The sequence below is a fragment of the Meriones unguiculatus genome, chromosome 5 (assembly GCF_030254825.1).
Source record: "Meriones unguiculatus strain TT.TT164.6M chromosome 5, Bangor_MerUng_6.1, whole genome shotgun sequence".
Taxonomy (NCBI): domain Eukaryota; kingdom Metazoa; phylum Chordata; class Mammalia; order Rodentia; family Muridae; genus Meriones; species Meriones unguiculatus.
Window position 1 is genome coordinate 118,174,629 of NC_083353.1, and position 20,292 is coordinate 118,194,920.

Genomic DNA, 20,292 nt, shown 5'->3' on the forward strand with positions numbered 1-20,292 from the left:
CACATATCCACAAATTGGACAGAGATAATCTTCTTGGTGGGTTAGTCCCAGAGAGGACACTCGGCCTGTAATTTGTCTTGTACAGCATGTCTAGGAAAATTTCCCTGGTGTTACATGCTTGGATATTCAAATTATCCCAGTTGTTAGCTGTATTCCTGGAGCTGTTTCTCCTCTGAAGGCAGTCAAATCGGAGGGTAGTGGTTGTGACCTGTAATATGCTGTGAGTGACTGTCCTGTTCGTCACAGGATAGTCTGTTTTGCTGAATAGACCGAGTTGACAAGAGGAGGTGGTCGTAGAAGCTCGACAGACATCTCCTAGCAGCAGAGCGACAGCTATCTGGAGACACTTTTCTTGTTCTGGATTCTATTTAAACAAACCCTTTCGCTGGGGTATAAGAGGAATGGGCCAGATAGACCTGGCCAATAGAATATTACTGCCTTCAAAATAAAGGGCAAGCTAACTCTCAGTAAATGGAAGATGAGTGTACAACACATATTCTACACTTTTCTAGGACTTTCCGTACACACCAAGGCATTTCTCTCATAGGGTATTAGAGCACTTATTTAGTTTTATTTACCATCCAGAGTATTTGAGACCTGTATTTTAATCATTGCTTTGCCTGTATCTGAGATTTAAGGAAACTCAACACAGATGAAATCCAAAAAGGCAAGCATGCTCTGTGCTTTGAAAGCTGAATTTTGGGCTAGGCTGCCAGCATGAGGAAGGGTGTCTTATGACCATGAGCAGTAGCAGTGAGACACAGCATTGTGTCAGACATGTGGCCAGCAGCTGATACCTTACTGTGTATACTATTGCCAAGCAACAATGTTTAACTGACAAAGCAGAATAAATGCTGGCCCAGAATCTGTGGCATTAAGTTATTCCTTAATAACTTACATATGGTTACACATATGTGCACTGTGACTACACATTTGGGGTCACTTTGAACTGAAGCTTTGGCTTTTGTTAAGTCATGTCTGCAGGGGTTTTAGTCATACTGTTGGGGACAATCCACTTAGTACTTAGGAGTGTTGAAGAATGCATTAACATTTTGTATGAAGTCAGTCATGTTTCAATTTAAGACAAGAAAGCTTCAGCAACCTGTCCTTCTGTCTAATAATGATTGCTGTTTCATAGTCTGAAATAAGTCCAGAGCTTTTCATCTGATGATGGGGTTGGCATGCTGACCTTAGAGCCATTGTAAGTTGAAAATGCACTAAAGGTACTTTACCTACTGAGCATCACAGCTTAGCCACGCAGTATGGAGTGTCAGTTACTGATCAGGTAGCCGACAGGGGGTTACAACTGCAGTGCCTCGTGATAGGAGAAAGTTCTTGTCTCACCTTACTAGACCACCAGTAAAAAAATTCAGCCATTCGAAGTGTAATGTCGAAGTGTAATGTTGAAGCCCATCACTTCTGTTCTACCTGAAGTCCGTGGTCATAAGCTAAGTCACCATGAGCTGAAGATCACCTGTGTGTTGGACCTCTTGAGTCTAGCTTGTGCCTTGAAGCTCAACAGAACACTTGTGGCATCAAGCAGATACTTTAGTGAACAGATTTTTTGGCAAATTTTGATTACATTTCAGTGTATTCTCCCATAGCCCATTATGCCATGACCCTCTGGGAGGGCTGTCTGTGTTTCTGGTGCAGCGGCTGAAGTGTGGTGGGCAATGGCGACCTGTTTTTTCAAATGTCGGAGTTTCTGATCTCTGATGCATTTGTTTTCTCAGGGACAGGCATAAGACAGGCTGGTGTGAGTTAGAGGCTTAAAGGAATTACATTGCTTTTTCTCTCCACTCTGGGAGGGAAGCATTCCAAGAAGTCTTTGTCAGATAGTTGGCTAACTGCGGAGACAAAAGACAAGAAAATTTAAGGGCCAAGTAAAAGCAGATGATGTGAACTGTACAAAAATAATTTGGAAAGTTACAGACAGTTGCACCCCTTCAAAAGCAAGACTTAACACAATCCCTGGAGAGCTACAGAATTAAATTATCAGAGTAACCCCAACACAATTTCTGTCACACTTGGTCCTCAACTACGCATTTCAAAATATGTCCAAAGAATGGCTCATTTGAAAAATAAAATATGTTTTAAAATTTTTAATTTTTATTAATTACAGTTTATTCACTTTGTATCCCAGCTGTAGCTCCTTCCCTAATCCCCTCCCAACCCCACCCTCTTCTCCGATGACCAGTCCAATGATAGGGGAGGTCCTCCTCCCCTTCCATCTGACCCTAGTCTATCAGGCTTCATCAGGACTGGCTTCTTTGTCTTCCTCTGTGGACTGGTAAGGCTGTTCCCCCCTCAGGTGGAGGTGATCAAAGAGCCAGCCCAGGAGTTCATGTCAGAGACAGTCCCTGGTCCTATCAAGAAAAATAAAATATTTTCTAGCGGTATTTCCCATGAGACTCAGATATTAGAATTATTATTTAAGGATACTGAGTCATCTATCCTACATATGTACAATAAAAAAGAAAGCTATATGAAGAGAGGAAGGGGGCTGAGAAAGTAATATATAAACAAAATGAGAGTGCCGACAAGGAGTTAAGAATATGAAAAGGAAGCAACCAGTAACTCAGACAGGAGGAGTATAGGAACGGAGCTAATGGGATCTTTAATAAGATTATCTGATTTCTCCTGACAAATTGAAGAGACTAGAGACAGTGGGAGGACCTGTCTAGAGGAGAGGAAGGACAAAACCTAACTTCTGTAGCTGTGTTTGTTTGGGACAAGGTCTCACACTGTAGCCCACTCACCTCGAATTTATAGCATTGTTCCCACGTCAGCCTCCCAAATGCTGGGATTGCAGATGTGTTTTACCATGCTCACACAAAATGTCTGTGAGAATCAACTTAGGGGGTAAAGTTTCTTTTTCTGCTGGCTTCCAAGGGCTTAGTCTTGTTGCTTTGGGGGTGATGCATCATGGTAGAAGTGCATAATGAAGGGTTCTTGGTCACTTCATGGCAGCCAAAACCCAAAGGTTGGGGGGATGCTCCACTTTCAAGGCTTCATTAGCCTCTTCAAGGACATTCTCCCAAAGAGCCAACTTCTCTCAGCATGACCCCACAGCTTAAAGGTTCTACCGCTTCCAGCAGAGGCACAGGCTGGCAAGGAAGGTTTAACACAGACCTTCCAGGACCCTTCCAAACTATAGCTTTGTAGACATGTCAGTTAAGAATGCTATACTTGGCCAAAGCATCCTTTAATGATGAAGAAAATGAAACCATTTACACATAATTAACAGAGGAAGACACCACCAGGAGAACTGCTCTCTGAGAAATGCTAAAGGAAAGTCCCCCAAGCAATATATAATATACAGATCATAATGTTGACTCATAGCACAAAGAATGATCATAATCTTAGCAAAGTAGATACAGGTGAGGGGAAAAAATGGTCTCAGAGTTACAGTATTTTGGCATTATTTGGAACCTCTCTCTTTTTACTATATAATTTACTGAAAATGCATAAATTAACAACTGGAAATGCATGATAGTGAGCAGGTAAAACTAGAAAGATCATAATAGGGAAGTAGATACAGGCATGGGGGTACCCTCATTTAGTCCTAGTACTCAGGAGGCCTAGGCTGAGGATCTTTGTGAGTTTGAGGTCATCTTGGTCTACACAGTCAGCTCCAGGACATCAGGGATTACAGGAAGACACCTTGTCTAAAAAACAACAAAGAGTGGTAACAAGAGTGAAAAAGAATAAAAGTTAAGAAAGAGATCTTTTTTTTTTCCATTTCATCATTTATTTAAATGTTGAAGCTCTAGCACTAAGTTTTTACAAGCTGATGAACACTGACAAATTATTTTTCGCATAGAACTATAACCACACATTCCCAGACAGTATAAATACATTAATACACATCACCATTTTATCGATTACATAATAAAACAAATGATCAAGTAGCCAATTATTAAGTTTCATCACTCAAAGGGCATCTAAAATATGTCTGCTCAGTTCACGAGAAGATCCCATGTCTTCTGTTTTTTTCAAGAGAAGTTGGGAAGAGAAGGGGAAACAACATAATAGGGGAGAAAGAGGAAGCATGAAAACAAAACAAACTACAGGTTAAAGTTTGTGTATTGTAGTTGAGACAGCTAAAATTAAGTTCTTGTTTGTCTGTTTGTCCTGTCCATGTTACACTTTCTGTTTTCAGTTAAAAAAATGTGTTCCTCTTTATGATTTCCTAAGTCCTTGCAAGTTAAGGTTTCTGTTTACAGCTAAGAGTAAGTTCCTGTTTCTTAGATCTGAAGTAACCTCAAAGACATGTTTCCCAACCTACACTAAACCTGTGACTCCACTCATTACCCCTGTGCTTTGCCTTCATTGTTCTTTTAAACACTGTGCTAACAGTCACCTCTCCACTGTGAACACCTTAACTCTCTCAGAAGGGACCTCAAGAAGCCAGCTGCTATCTCAAATCCAGAATTAGGGTGAGACAGCTGGCTGGCCAGTCCTGTGTGCTCCCCCAAATACAAAGCACAGCTTGCTTTAATTCTACAGTTGTGGATTTGGTCCTCTCTCCTCACAGTTCTCAAGTTTAACAGAAGCATTATGGAGTGAGGGTATGGGTATGTGACAAGAAAGCAGAAGTGTGTATGCTAGGGAGGGAAAAAGGGAAATTAACCAGAACTGGGGAGATGATCTATATAGGCAATGGGAGAGGGAAGAAAGTGAGAACAACTTTCAACATCACATGAGTATGAAAAAAATGTATGAAAATGCCATCATAAGCCCTATTAGTCTGTTAGCTTAAAGATTAACTTAAAAAATTAAATACCTAATGTTCAAAGATGTAATATGTGACAGCATATAAAAGAGGAGACAATGCATAAGATGAAATTAAATGTCAGTACATTTGTCCCAGCCACAGTGGTATCACATTTAGGATTTCAGTCATGATCTTGAACAGTTTCCTAGTGAGATGCATAGCTCCGCTTGACCAGCGGGTTAGGCAGAGCATGGAGCGAGGCAAATTCTGGGAATGGATAGATGGTACTGGGTGGACAACAGTGTAAGCTCTGAAAATCCAATAGTGACATTTATAACTAAATTTACTTTGCCTGAAAATTCAGGTATTTCCTGGAAGGCTGCTTTAAAAACGTATATATTTTTTTTGTATGGAATGGACGTTGTTGGTTTGAAAACATCAGCGTTCGACCTTGAGTGGAGGGTACGTTTTAGAAGTCAGAACTTACCTGTATTATTACACACTGCTTTGTTAACAAGGCCCACCATGACCTGGAAGTTTACAACTACATTGAACTATGTTATGCCTTCATTTGAAAACAGAAACAGTGATTTCAAAATAAGATGCTGCCCACATCTTATTTTAAGAATCAAATATAGAAGCTGACGAGTTATCAAAAACCATTTGTTACCTAAAGATATTATTAAGGTCTTGTAATTTCCAGCAACGAACACACCACATAGACCCACAGCAATTTCAATGAATGCAATGAGAGATTTATAGCGTGAGTGCTGACCCCAGTGTATGTCAGGCCACTGGAACACAGCTGAACAGCATTTGGGGTTTCAGCTTCCAACAACTAGGGAAGTTGGAAGACCAAGAACAATGAACTGAAGGCTGTGGGGGCCGGCTGTTCAAGGGAAGAAACTTTTTGCCATTCTAGAGACTGTTTTCTTCTAAAAGCACTAAAATTTAAAATCCCACATGTATGCTGTATTTTAAGTTAATGTTGTATGTAAGCATCTAATGGAAGGCCAACTTTTGCTCTTTTTTTTAAACACTGAGTTTATTTGTTTTTATCAGTATATTACAAGATAATGGGTTTCACTGTGACACAATCATGCATGAACATAATGATGTCTGCCTTTTTCCTCTGCAGTGAGCCATGATGGAAAGACACGGAAAAGTAAAGGGACACAGGAAAGAGAAGGGCACCCCTCACCCAGGACTCTAAACCTCCCTCACATCCTACCACTAAACCTGTGTCCACGTTTTCAGTATTTTATTTCCCTCTCGTTCCTACAGATGAACATGGGACACTTGTCTTTCTGAGTGGCCCCGGTTTCATCCAGCTCCCTGTAGTAATTATTCTCAGTAGAATACACATGTACTGCACTTTAGAAAGACTGAGTTAAAGTGAGGGTCCTAATTTTTTCATCTTGGCTTCTTCAGCTTTTGAAGAAAGATCAGTAGCCAAAAGATTCTGCTTCCTTCGTTTTATGCTTCAGATCTAAAGAGGAACATATATTTATTTGAACAACAAAGGTCCCTGTAGCACCAGGTTATTGGTTACGCAAGGTCCTGTAGAGAAACAGAACCCATGAGGTGTATATGATAAAGGGGATCATGATGGCTAACTTCCACTCCCAGCTTGACACAACCTGGAGTCAAGTCCCAACAAAGGACTTATTGTACTGTGTGACACCATATCCGCTGAGTAATCCACTATGAATGGAAATAGGCATGGTGGGGAGGAAGAGAACTAGGCAATGCCCAATCCAGGAAATTCAGCTGCCTCACTATGATGATCAAAGACTGGAAAACCCTAGGGAGTCAGTGGTGTCAAATGAAGTAAGCTGGAAGAGGAGCCAGTCCATCATCATCACCATCGTCACCACCACCACCGAAACCACCACCACCGCCACCATCAATGGCAGCACTAACAGCACAGGTGCAATAGATACACCTGCTTGTAGGCGGAGCTGATTTCTTCTGTAATTTGGTTTTCCCATGAAGTCACATGGCAGAATTTACGCTGAAGGTGTGTTCCTTTGTCCCAGTTACCGTCCCACAAAGCACTCTGCTGTTGGACACACTCACACAGTCACAGGTATGTTCCATCAGTCCTAGGTAACTCTTTAATCTAGTCAGGTCATCTACAGAGGTCAACTAACCCTAATGCTTTATCACAGATGGGAAGCAAGGGATGAATAACCAAATTCAAAAGCAGATAGGGGACTTGACTAGATCTTTATTCAAAAGATAGGCAAAAATAAAAAATAAAAAAGGCTGTCGGCATATGGGAACATGTTGAGTATCACTAATCACACTTTATTTTTCAACGTCTGCAAAAATACGAGCCAAGCCAAGCAAGCAGTAACTTGGAGCTTAGCAGAGGAGATAGGCAACGAGCTTTCTCTTGAGCATAATTAACTACGTAGGCAGTTTCATTATTTGTTAAGCAACGCAATGGCACAATGTCTTATGCACAATGTCTTATGCACAATGTCAGTGCTGTTAGTTATTTAGAATGTCCCTAGTGTCTAGGTGTCCAGTTAGGAAAGGAGATATTCTAAAAAAAACAAGCAAACAAACAAACAAACAAAACCCTCTCCATCAGGTATCATACCATTGAAACAAAATACACAAAGAATTAAAGTTCCCTGGGAATCCCCAGGAATACACTAGGAAAGGAAAAGCTGAAGCTTGCTACCTGCCAGAGGAGGAACTTGCCTCTCAGGAGGGGATTTCACACAGTTCTAGCAAGTTGTTCAACCTCATTGCAGGAGAGACCACAGACAGTGATGACTCCGTGATGGACCACACCTTGACAGTTCTGAATAGTTATGCATACATGCTTCTCTGTAGTCAACAGTTAAAGAAAGGAGCTGTAAGTAGTGGCTATGGTCACATGCCCAAATACACAAAGAGACTTGGTATTGTGAGCATTGTCTGTAAACACATGGGATGTATCTGAAGTAAATATCTTTCCTTTGTTTTCTCTTTATTTTTCATCGCAACATAAGATGTATTGATTTTACGTTAGTATTGAAATATTATTGATTTTTTTGTCATAGTATAAAAGTTATTGAATGCAAAACAAAAGGTCAGCATCACTCTAGGATTTTGCTTCCTTTGTGGGGGGCAAGAACAGCACATGTGTGGCCTGTTGGTATAATGTTCTTTTGGAGTATATATATATATATATATTGGAGTATATATATTGTCATTTAAACAACCAACCAGCCAATGCTGTACAATGGAGAATATATGGAGACTATAGGGTGGGACATCCTGGTCCAGAGAGGGAGGAGAAGAGAGGGAGTGGGAAGAAGAGAAGGGAGAATCTGGAGGGGAGGTCTTTGAACCATGTGGAGAGCTGGACCAGACCTAAGATATGATTAAAAGCTAGTATAATGGGTGAAGTCTGAATGATAGGAAACTATGCAGGCTTGGAGGTTTAGGATGGAGTAATCATTTCCCAGCATTGTGCTCTAGATTAATTAAAATAATCCTAGTCTCTGTGTGGTGATTCGGGTGTACAGCAGGTTTAGGAATAACCACTGCTTACTAAAAGACAAGTCAATAGTAAATATTATTACCCACAACAGTGGCTTACTTAACTTTAGAGACTAAATACCACTTAATAAGAGGCACAAGGTACCTCCATGCACACTGGTTCAAGCTGGCCCAAAGACAGTGTGTACTGGCAGTAGACTCTGAGGCCAGTCCTGTGATCTGATTTTGCTGAGATACAGCACACAAGCATTCTTGGGTCATGGAGGAGTCATGAGCCAGGACTGCAGAAGAAAGCATGCAAGGTCAGTGTGAGGCAGGGCTGGAATTACTGTGGTTTACAAACACAACATGACAGTTTAAATTCCAGACATGCAATTGGGCTGACTAACTTGAAATCTCTGAGGGGGTTGTGATTTTCTCAGGGTAAAAACTGCACGTTACACCAGTGTCTGAAAGAACTTGTTCATTTCTACTTAAGGGCATGCCAACATTCTTTAGTCACCTTTAGTTGAGGGCAGCTTAGCTGTCCTTGTCTGCTGGCCCTCTGATACTGAAGCTGCAAACAGAGAAACGTGTTAGAGCTCAGAGATGGAGTCTCTCCTCTTTGAAGAGGGCTTGACCCTCTATTGTAACATGCCACTCGGTTTTCAGAGTTTCAGATCAGTGTTAGAGAGCTGTAACAAGATTTTGAGGAGGGCATAACATTTCCATATACCCACAGGTAGTTTTTTTCTATGATTAACACCTCACATTAGCAGGGTACGTTGTCCAATTAATGAGCACATATAATGTCATGAGTCCACTCTTTTGTCCGGCTTCCTTCACTTCACCTACTGTCTTTTCTACTCCCACATGCTGCTTGAGATGGCTTTTTACTCACTTTTCTCCAGAGGCACGTATTCACTCCAATCTTCTGCCTTTTATTTATTTGAAACATCTAAATACTGTGCAGAGAGACAGCCTTTCAGAGTACTTCAGAATTACTTGTTGGTATTTGAATAAAAAGCAAAATGCAAACCCAAATGAACAAAAGCTCTTAGCTCCATTATCTCCAGGCTATTCTCACTGCTGGCAGTTAAAGATCTTACCTGTTCTGGTGTCAAAGCTGTTGTCTGAAGAGTGGAGGAGGGGCTCTTCTTGTTTATTATTTTGTTTACTGGGCTCTCTCATGACAGACAGAAAGGACATGTATCTTCTCTCTGACTTGTTCCTCTTTAAGGTCTGAACTAACTTTCAGCTTCAAATTGATGCTCAGCTGGGATCTGTGGAGGAAAACTACAATGATCTGCAGTCCACATGTAGAGAGTGGTCCTGTGTGAACTGACATCGGCTGGCTGGTAGGGCAGGCCTCTCAGTGAGAAAGCACTCAGTCATTCCACTAAAGTTTGGCTGGACAGCTATTGTGTGCCAAGGAAAATGTTAGACAGTGGTAAAACAGAGTCAGAAAGATGACATAATCTTTATCTTTGTGCCCTTTGCTTTCATGTTTTGTGAATTTTGAAAATAATTTTTTAAAAGGAGTTTATGGTTTTATCTAGAGTGCTCCATTTTCTACCCCTGCTTTCCTGTGTGAGCTAAGAAACACAGACCAACATGTTTTTGCTTTTTTTTTTTCTGTATCCTGGCAGCTGCTGCAGGGTTTTCCTGGAACTGTTTATTAAACCCAGAGCCAAGACCCTTAGGCGTCAACACAATTTTCCATCAGTTGCTGGCCAAAAACTGTAACTAAAATCCTGAAGGCTTCCAGCCAAGTGTGGAAAGTCCCTCGCTCTTTTGGAATGATTCGGATCTCGAATTAGACAGAATGAAACCTCATGTTAAAAGATCAGTTCCATTTTCCTTGATACTGGTGTAGCACCCAGAATCTTGTGAATGTTAGATCAGCACTCTATTACAGAGCTCTGATCTATTCCCAGGTCCTCTTTGGGCTTGGTATGTTGAGAAAGGCTCTCCACTGAGTTGTTCAGACAGGCCGCAAACTCACTCAGTAGCTCAGGCTAGCCACACTTAACTGATTTTCTGTTAGGTCAAGTCTATGGCAGGAACAATAAGCAGACCAGGAAGGAATGCAGTAAAGTTCCTTGCTAAAGGACTTTGTAGCAATTTTCTGATGCTATAACAAAGCCGGTGAGATGGTCAACTTATAAAGAGAAATGACTCATTTGGTAAGTAGCTGCATAGGTTTCAGACTGTGGCTGGTTGGCCCCATTTCTTCTGGGCCTGTGTTAAGTAAGGCAATAATTAACCCACCAGGATGTGGGTTATATGGTAGATCAGAACTGCCCATCCCACCCCAGCCAAGAAGTGAAGGAAAAAAAAAAGGAGGGAAAACGAAACAACAAAACCCACTGAATCTGCCAAAATTGCACTCCCAGTGTCAGTGGGCATTCTTGAAAAGAAGCTATGTCTGCAAAGACTGGCTGATAAGAATTGCAGAGGGGAGGGGAGTTGGGGAGTGGGGATGAAGAGATGGCTCAGAGGTTAAGAGCACTGTCTGTTCTTACTAAAGGTCCTGAGTTCAATTCCCAGCAACCGTATGGTGGCTCACAAGCATCCATAATGAGATCTGGTGTCCTCTTCTGGCCAGCAGACACACATGCAGGCAGAATACTGTGCAAGTAATAAATAAATAAATCTTTAAAAACATTGCAGACTGGAGTGTTGCAGGTCTAGGGGCTAATTACCTCGCCTCAGGCTTCCTTTAGCCCTGAATTCCTAGACCACCTCTGTGTTGAGCTAGCCCATCTTGTGACTAATAGAGAAGAGACTGGAATACATTAGCTTATTAGCTTCCCCGAGCTAGCAATGCCATCAGATAGTGCCCGAGACCTCTAGGAGAGACTGCTGCTACTCTGATGTTCCCACCAGGGTATTTTAAACTCACCTTGATTCATGACTTTCTTTGTTCTGTCAAATTACAAAACTGTTTCCACGTTGGAACGTGGACTTTGGGGTTAACGTAAGTCTGTGTTCCTGGGTCATGGCCACTCAAAATGGTTTCCCAATAAACTACCTCTTATTCCCTTTAGGGTGTGAGCTGCGTTCTTACACTGTCACCAGTGACTTCACTTCTTCCCAGTATGCCCCAGATATTAAAGTTTCTGTTACTTCTCAACCAGCCCTGTCAACAGTCTGCCTACCAAGTCACATAGGCCTCTGGGAGACATTTACTATTCAAGCCCATGGCAGCTCTCTGACATGAACTCACCTCTCCCCGAAGGCGAGAGCAGCCTTTCTAGGCCACAGAGGAAGACATTGCAGCCAGTCCTGATGACACCTGATAGGCTAGGGTCAGAGGGAAGGGGAGGAGGACCTCCCCTATCAGTGGACTGGAGAAGGGCATGGGAGGAGATGAGGGAGGAAGGGTGAGGTTCGGAGGGAATGAGGGAGAGGGCTACGGCTGGGATACAAAATGAATACATTGTAATTAATTTAAAAAAACCTTAGCAGAGGTTAATTGGAAACTATTTGATCCCCTCAAAACAACAGCAACAACAACAGAAGACAAAAGCAACACTGAGACTAGTTTCCTTAAATACTTCATTATTCTAACAAAGTTACAGGTACTCAAGAGCAAGCCTCAGCTTCTCCAGTTGTCTGCTAGCTGACATTCATTCCTTTGCCCCATTTAAAATTCTCCTCAGGTAAATGAGTCCTCAACCTCCAAGCTTTATGTGCAAAGAAATACTTATTTTGTTCCGAGAAGCAGGAGGAAGCAGTCATGTCAGTTCTCCAGAGAATGGGGAGTTTCCATTTCAGCAACCATGGAGTTCTGGTGAAGAGGAACCAGCTGTCACAGGAGGAAGTGACTGACCACAGGACGGAATAAAGTGAGGCACAGATGGCTTCCGGACAGACTTGGGTAACAGCTTACCATGAAAATATTGGCTGTCTGTGCCAACAGGAAGGTTCTCTATGCTCTGTTAGACAAATGTGGGCAACAGCCGTTTTAACCGGCAAGTTTACCTTAGACCAAAACTGGGAACACAGCCCCAATCTCTGGTCTTGTCAGCAGTGTCTCAAACATTAAGCGTTGGTGGTTTTCTTAATCACTATTAACATGGCGTTGGTTGGTTATGTCTAGTTGTTTTCATGTTTCTTCATAAGGCACTATTATTTGTTACTTTTTATTTTTTTCACAGAAGGGAATAACATAACTGCAAAATAAAATTCCCCTTCTAGTGAAGCCAGTATCATGGGAATCTTTAGTCATGTATCAGAGACTCATTTGGACCACAGATTGCTACTGCAGCAGCATATTTTTTCTAAACATATGTTTAAAATCTGTTCTTTGGAAATGTCATATAGAATATACAATCTATTTTGATCATAGTCTTCCCACACTTTACCTCCAACTCTCCTGTTTCTGTCTCCTATCCCTTCTCAGTTTCACATCCTTTTCAGAGCTGCACCTCTGAAGAAAACTGACCCTCCATCTCCTGGCACCACTGACACTAGCTTCTCAGCAAGGGTGAGAGTCTGTGAGTCCCTTCCCACCCCATGTTCTTCTTCATTTATGTTTGGTTTTCCCCCTTCCCAGGCATCTTAGCAGGCTTCTCCATCGTTAAGTCACAGATGGATCTCCATCACCCTCTGATGGCTACATGCAAATTCTGTGAGAAGGACCTCAGTGAAGCATGCCTTGTGCAAAATTGTGCAGAATGTCAAAAGACATTCTCCTTCCTTTCTTCGGCATTGATCCCACCCTCCCTACGCCTGAGTTCCCACTTTGAAATCATGAGGCTGCCTTACCACCCATTTTACCAAAGTTGCAAACCTTAGAGTGTCCCCATCTTTCACTCCACCCAGCATTGGCCAACAACCTCTTACACAGCAGGCAACAAGGACAGGCTACTTCTTTTAAAACTAGAGACAAACAAAAAAAGAAAGAAAAAGAAAAATCCCAGATATTTTGGTCTTAGACTTATAAAGGTCTGAGACAGTGCTGTCCCATACCATCCCAGTGGCAAAAATTATTTTTGAGTTTTCTTGAAATTAATTCCTCTTGTCATAGCATTCACCAATTAGTGTGTGTGTATAGCTTGCTGGGTTTGATAAAATTGTGAATGTGGGCATGTGGACTCCATCATATGGTGTAGATAGGATTCCTGGAAAAACCACCCAGAGGTTAATATCTGTATTAACCTTCTTTCTCTGTAGTAACTTCTTTCTCCTTCAGGAAACCAGAAGAAGTATCTTCAAAACTACCCAAACCAGAAACCGCGGAGTTGCAGTTGTAGGAAGTGCTGCAGAGCTGTTTTCTCACTATCTGCAGGGGCAGGAAGTGGTCTGGTCCCCACATGGTCCGTTATGTCCAACTGACCCCAGCTGTCATTCCTTCCTCCAGGTCCCTGTGTGCTTCTTTGAAACCTGTGGGTCAGGACTTGAGGTAGGAGGAAAGAACAGGCATTTCTCAGGCTACCCATTACCAATTCTAGACACACACTCATTTGTCCCACCGCCAGGTAAGAGTAGACAGAGAAGATGTTGAGACAAAGAAAGTAAATTCATTGAAACACCACCACCAACAACAACCTTCTCAATATGAACAAAGGGAGGACTGCTACTTAGCAGGCTGGGAGAGAGGGTATCAGCTTGTCAGAAAGGGACACAGAGCAGCTTATCAGCCCCCTTTGTCTCTGGCCAGAAGATCACAATGGACTCAGACTCCCTACCTATGTTCTGGGACCTGTGAATCTGGAGAAAGATTTGACAATCAACATGGTAACCCTCTAGGTGGGGTCTTTCTTTAGAGTTTAGTATCCGGGCGAAGGTCAAGGATAGGGAAAGAAACTTTTTCAGAACTCTGCCAAGGACGGCTCTCCAAACTGGTGACATTGATGGACTGCTGGTCTTTCCTTCCTCCATCCTCTGACCCTTTTCCTTTATGGGAGAGCAACCAAGTTTCATTGTCACTCAGAAGTAGGAGTCAGAGACAGGAAGTTTAATCAATGTGCCAGGAAGAGAAACAAACAATGGGATCCGGCGACCTCAAGCTCATTTTTTAATTTGAACAGGGCTTTAGTACTAAGTTGAGGTAGATTTAGGGAACTAGATGGTTCTCTCAACCAGTAGGACTTCTTCAAACCACCCAGAAGAACAGAAACTGAGCACAGCATAGTCAGACAGGGAATGCTTAGTTAGGAAGCTCTGTGGCCCTAGCCCTAATTCTTCCTCTACTTAAACCCAAGCTAATGTCAGTTTTCTAAAAGATAGGATTCATTTCTATGTTCCACAAATTTTGCTCAAACTCCTTACGTTTTCATCATTACTCTTGTCTGGAGCACTTTAGATTGTCACAATTCAGTTACAGCATGAGGCTCAAGCCTCCTGTTGCAATATGACCCATTAATCCCAATGCTAGAACCCCAGACCACATAACTTTTATGCTTGCCCATGCTTGAGGGTAATAGTGAATTCCATGAGTGTTAATTAAATAAATCAAGGAATTCATAAAATGGGCACAGTGAGAGCAGACTCTTAAAGATTTCACTGCAGAGAAGGACAAAACAAAAGTCTTTAAAAAACACCTCTGGATGGCTGATTTAAGTTGGTAATTTAACACAATCTAGAATCACCTGCAAAGGAAGTTTTCATGGAGGATCATCTAGATTAGGTTGGTATGTGGATACATGGAAGGGAGACTAAAGTGAAACAAAACAAAATAAAACAAAAAACCTCCCCCTGTAGCTGACATCATTCTCTGGGCAGGGTATTTTGAACTGTACAGGAGTGAAGAAATTGAGCTGAGCATTAGTATTTGTGCATCTCTTCATTGTTCTTTCTCTCCACTGTGGAAGTAACATACCTGCTGTTCAAATGCCTGCTGCCTTGATTCCTTTTAGCGATGGATTGCTGTGGTTTGAATGAAAAATGTCTCTGACAGGCTCATGTATTTAAACACTTGTTCCCTAGTCGGTGGTGACATTTGGGGGAGGTTATGGAACCTTAAGGAGGCGTGACCTTGCTGCTGATAGAACACAACTGGTGATGGGCCAATGAATGGAGGAGACAAAACAAATCGGGCAAGGACACAGGCTAATGTGCATTGTTTCCTCAAAGTATTATCGCCATGAAAATTTGTAAGACCATCAGCTCACTGGGCCTGTAAAAATGATACTATGTATTCTTCAAGGAAAAAACCGGTGTGTTTCTCATTATTTGACTGAAAATTGTGCCAATGTAAGAAAGGGAGGAAAAGGCAAGATGCACAGTAAAAACCTCACTGCTTCTTATGCCAAGAATTATCTGTACTATATAGTCAATTACAGACCCAAGCAAAAACCCCCAAATGAAGGTAGTTGAGATGACTCCCTGGGCTCTGCTGCCAGGGCCAGTGGCCTGACTTTGATTCCTGGGACTCACATATGGTGGAAGGAGAGAGGAACCAGCTCTCAAAAGTTGATCTCTCACCTCTACATGTAAACACACAGGCATGCACACACCCACACACACGCACACACATGAAATGACAAGCATGTGTATGTTGAGAACTGGAGGGACTACTCACCTTGAGACCGGAGCATCAGCTGCACAGAGCAGGGAGCATGAGAGAGGCCTCACCAGTCTGTGCAGTGACTAGCCTGAAAGCCACTTCCACATGCCACATGCCAGGGAGATGGTGGTGTTGCTTCATCTGTGCTACAACTGAAGATATCAGCACGCAGCTTAAGCCCCGACGGAGGGTTTCAAATCCCCAGTTCTTCTCCCCTCGTCCCAAAGTAAAGAACATCAGGAGGGACAAGGGGCTGGAGAGATGGCTCAGCGGTTAACAGCACTTGCTGCTCTTCCAAGTGAGAGATTTGCTCCCAAGCACCTTCTTCAGACAGGTCAGGACCATTTTATCCCAGTTCTCCGGGGTTCAGAGCCCTCTGCTGAGCAATGAAGGCACTGCTGAGCTGAGCAGAGCAGACTTACACACAAGAGGCCCCTCCCCTCTCCTTCCCAACCTATCTCTCTCCTCCTCTCCCTTTCTCTCCCCTCCCCTCCCCTCCTACACATGCACAGTATAATTAAAAATATAACCTTAGGAAAAAAACAACCCAAGGGTCATCTTCACCTGTCTAAAATAGCACTGCTCAGAGTCCTATTAAAATAAACAACTCTGCAGAAAGTTGTAGAAACTTCTCTGCTGCTCCCAACAAATTCTTTTTCTACTTTGTGAAATAACCTAGTCTCATCCAACAGCATCACTAATCACCAAAAAACAAAAACAAACAAACAAAAATAAGAAACAACTAAGATGGTATTGGTTGGAATCTGTGGGTATCCCTGCTCTTCAAATAACTCTGAAACTGCCCCTCTCACTAGTCCTCACAGTACTGAATCTGGAGATGCAAACTAGTCAGGTGGAGTCAGCTCCGGCTCTGGTTGCAAGGAGGAGGGGGTTAAGTCTGCTTTTCTAGAAAAACACACAGTGCCTTTCATGAGTTGTATCTGTCAAGCCTTCTGATTAAAACGGGAGATCTCTCCACTTATGAGCATCAGTTCCACTTAACACACCTAACCGCCATTCTCAAGTTGGTTTCTTAAGTTTGACCATTTACTGGCTATCTTCCATCTTCAGAGTAAGCTGTCAAAGAGGGTGAAGTTAATGCTGCTTCAGAAGGAAAAGTTCATTCACACTGAAGGTCTAAGATTACAGTTGAGACCCAACTCCCAGAAGAGAGAGACAACACCTGCTAGCATTGTATCTCCGCTTTTCTAGTAAACTCTAGCACTAGAGCATATTTGCATATGTATTTATTTACATTTGTTTAAAACATGCAAGGATTTGGACTAGGTTTTAAATGGCCAAAGGATGCTCAGCATTTAACCTTTAGTTTCTTTTCATAAAACTTGAATACCTTGTTAGACTGTGGTGTTGTATACAAATTTTAATTCCATCACTCCAACATCAGAAGCAGGGACTTTCTGAGAGTTCAAGGCCAGCTGGACCTACACAGCGAGTGTGTGGTACTCTTCTCCACCTTGTGCTGATTGCAGCTTTTGCCTTGTTGATTGGCTTTGTGTCTTCCATTGTTATGACCTCAAGAAAAAGATAGACTGAGCTTATATTTGCACGGAGCATTAACAGCAAGGTGAGCATGCACATCTCTCATATTTGTTGCCTGGCAGACACTTTCTTCGCACACATTTGTAAGTTACCTTATATTGAAAAGTGGGTCAGGAAAACTAGTGATATAAAATGATTATTTTCATTTAACAATTTCAATGACTTAATGCACAAGATGATCTCATAATTTGTGTGATTTCAGATAAATGTCTAATTAGTTTAGTTCATGCGTATGCAACACTTGGTTTATTCGATATTTTTCACAGATAGACATCCTACGTCACAGTTGATATGCAGAGAGGAAAAAAGAAAGCACTGCTTAGCATTTCAGACTTTAATTCTAGCCAAATGCTAAGATGAGATCATTATGTGATTTTACAATATATGCTGGTGGAGAGTCCTGACAAACATAACAAATCAAGATATTGAATAATAAATGGTTTTTAATGAGATTTCCAGTATTGCTATCTGAAGCTGTTATAGAAGCCTACCACATTTATAAGAATTAAAACAAAGTATTTCTTTAGAGTCACTGCAAGCACCAGATTTTACCAAAGAAGCATTACTTCTGTTATAAAGAAATGCCACAAAACACATTTAGTGGTATTACGACATGAAGCACTTTAATGATGAAAAGTAAACATGTGATTATAAGTTGGTGCCACTAGAAGGAAGCATAATACATCAACTAAAGCACACCCAAACTTTCAGTAAAAGCCTCAGACATGTAAAAAAAAAAATTCTCTGGCTAAACAATTCAAACCAACTTTTCAAATCACATATCAAGCTGCAATCACTCTGTCATGACTATGTTTCAATGGAAAAACCATCAAGAGGTTTTTGAAGCATCTTTAACATGACCTCATCCGGACACCCCAAATTTTCTATTTTCTGGATCATTTCCTCTATGTAATTCTGTAAGAAAACAGCAACGTTAAAAGCAGTAGAAATATTTTTGGTTGTGAGCCTAGTCTTCACAAGCTGAGCCATCTCCCCAGCCCTGGGCAGTTCAGGCTTTGTTTGGGTTCTCTAGTAAGGGAAGCAGGGGTGAAGGGGGAGGAGGGCTGTCTCTGACATGGATGCTGTTGCCTGCTTTTTTATCCCTCTCCCACCCACTCCCAGGGGCTGCCAGGCCAGTCCATAAGGGAAGATGATGTAGTCAATTCTGATGTGACTTGATGTGCTGGGAGTGAGTTGGTGAGTGTGCGTGGTCCCAGTTTCTCAAGAGTAGGGCAGGGGAAAAGGGGAAAGAGGGAGGGAGTATTTCTGAGCAGAAGGGTGTGGATGAAAAAAACTCACACACCAGTTCACTCTACCTGTATTACATCTATGTATGTATGTATGTATGTATGATGTATGTATCTAGCTATCATTTTTAATTGTATAGTTATCATGTATCCATGTACTTATCATCTGTATCACTATGAAGTGCCTTTCTTCTTTCTTATTGTATTATGAGACACAACCTTGTTATCAGAAGCTGAGTCGAGCATTAGTATTAACTTCTGAAGTAACTTCTAGGCCTCTTCTTCTGACAGACATTCCAATTACTGTTATGGCTTAGAGTTTTCATGAAGTCGTAAATATAAGTACTGCCATTTTACTTGTTTCCTAAAAGAAAGGCCCAAGAGTAGAATTTGTTAAATGAGAATGTTTTACTGGGATTTTTCCTAGCTGGTATTACATTATTTTTTTTTTTCAAATATTGTGCATCCCTCAAACCCACGATGGAGCATCATTTCTGTTGTTTCACAGTCTCACTGATATGTAAGTGTTCATTTGTGTTAAAAATTTCGGATCTGTCTATCTATCTATCTATCTATCTATCTATCTATCTTTAATACTATTATGGTGTGAGCTAAATTTTGTATTCTTTATCAGATAATGAGTGAATCAGCCTTTTTTTTTTTTTTTTTTTTTTTTTTTTTACCTGTGTCACTCATTTGTATATCTTCTTTTCTGAAAAGACTTTAATTTTTGTTCACTTTTGCTAGAGGGTTTTATGTTTCTTAGTCTGGGCTGTAAGGCTGCCCCTTTTATCATTGAGTCACATAGGGTCAATGAAGTCAAATTTTCAGGATGAGATTTCTCACCTTTGCATGTGTTTGGTGAGGAATATTTCATGATTAAGCAAATTAGGATGGAGACAATTAGGGGCAAGAAATAAAAGACTTGGAATAGTGTCTGCATTTCATGGCAGCAAACATCTTGAGGTTTGGCTGTTTTGACTCATCACCCTATGGAGATGCCTGCAGCTCTCCTGAGGTTGTGAGGGAGTAACGCTGTGCCCACCGAAAGGAGGGGTGCTTTGTTCAGTCATTTAAATATGGCTTTAGCCCTGTGTGATTGGTTTATGTTCTTTTTCTTTTACACTCACTGCTTCTATTTTATGTGTATTCTTTTTTTTTATTAAAGGCCAAAAGAGGGCATCAAGACCCTACCCCCTAGGAATTAAAGTTACAGATAGTTATGAGCTGCCATCTGGGTGCTGGGAAGTTAGCCCAGGTCTTCTGGAAGAGCAGCCAGTGTTATGAACCATTGAGCCATCTCTCCATACCTACTTTCCTTTTCTTTTTCTTTTTTTTTTTCAATGCAGTTTATTCAGGAACCTTGAACAATCATCTGACCCTGGGGAAAGCCAGCCCACAGCTTAAATAGCCTCTGGGTAGCCAACCCAGGCGTGCCACGTGGGCAATGCAGATAGGTCCACATACATGGAAGCAAGCCAGATCCTCAGCCTTAGCCAAATGTGGAATTGTTTGTGACAGAGAGCACTCACCATCGGGAAGGTGGAAGGCGGAAACCAGCTCCATCTTTAAGGCACAGCATTCCGCAGCTCTCTACAGTTCCCCCTTTTTGTTTTAGATGCATCAGCACTTTCTTAATGTAATTTTTCAAGCGTTCAACCAATTGTCTTCTGTGTTACAAAAGGGTTTTTAAGGAATAGAGTTCCATGCTTCCTGAAGATAGGTCATATTGCTCAAAGCAGCAAGAACTGGTGGAATCCTCTTGAGTAGTTTAA

General features: G+C 41.7%; 1 long non-coding RNA gene across 3 annotated transcripts; it reads right to left on the reverse strand.

Annotated features, from left to right (window-relative positions):
- Positions 1-551: 551 nt before the first annotated feature.
- LOC110559711 (uncharacterized) lies at positions 552-16,089 on the reverse strand. Of its 3 annotated transcripts, XR_009591985.1 has the most exons (4): positions 15,726-16,089; positions 9,304-9,477; positions 2,760-3,668; positions 552-1,847 (listed from the first exon to the last, which is right to left on the reverse strand). It is a non-coding gene; the product is annotated as an uncharacterized LOC110559711 (long non-coding RNA). The 3 variants fall into 3 exon arrangements; XR_009591984.1 differs by having other exon boundaries at positions 552-3,668; XR_002477083.2 differs by lacking the exons at positions 552-1,847; positions 2,760-3,668 and adding an exon at positions 6,296-9,159.
- Positions 16,090-20,292: the final 4,203 nt, after the last annotated feature.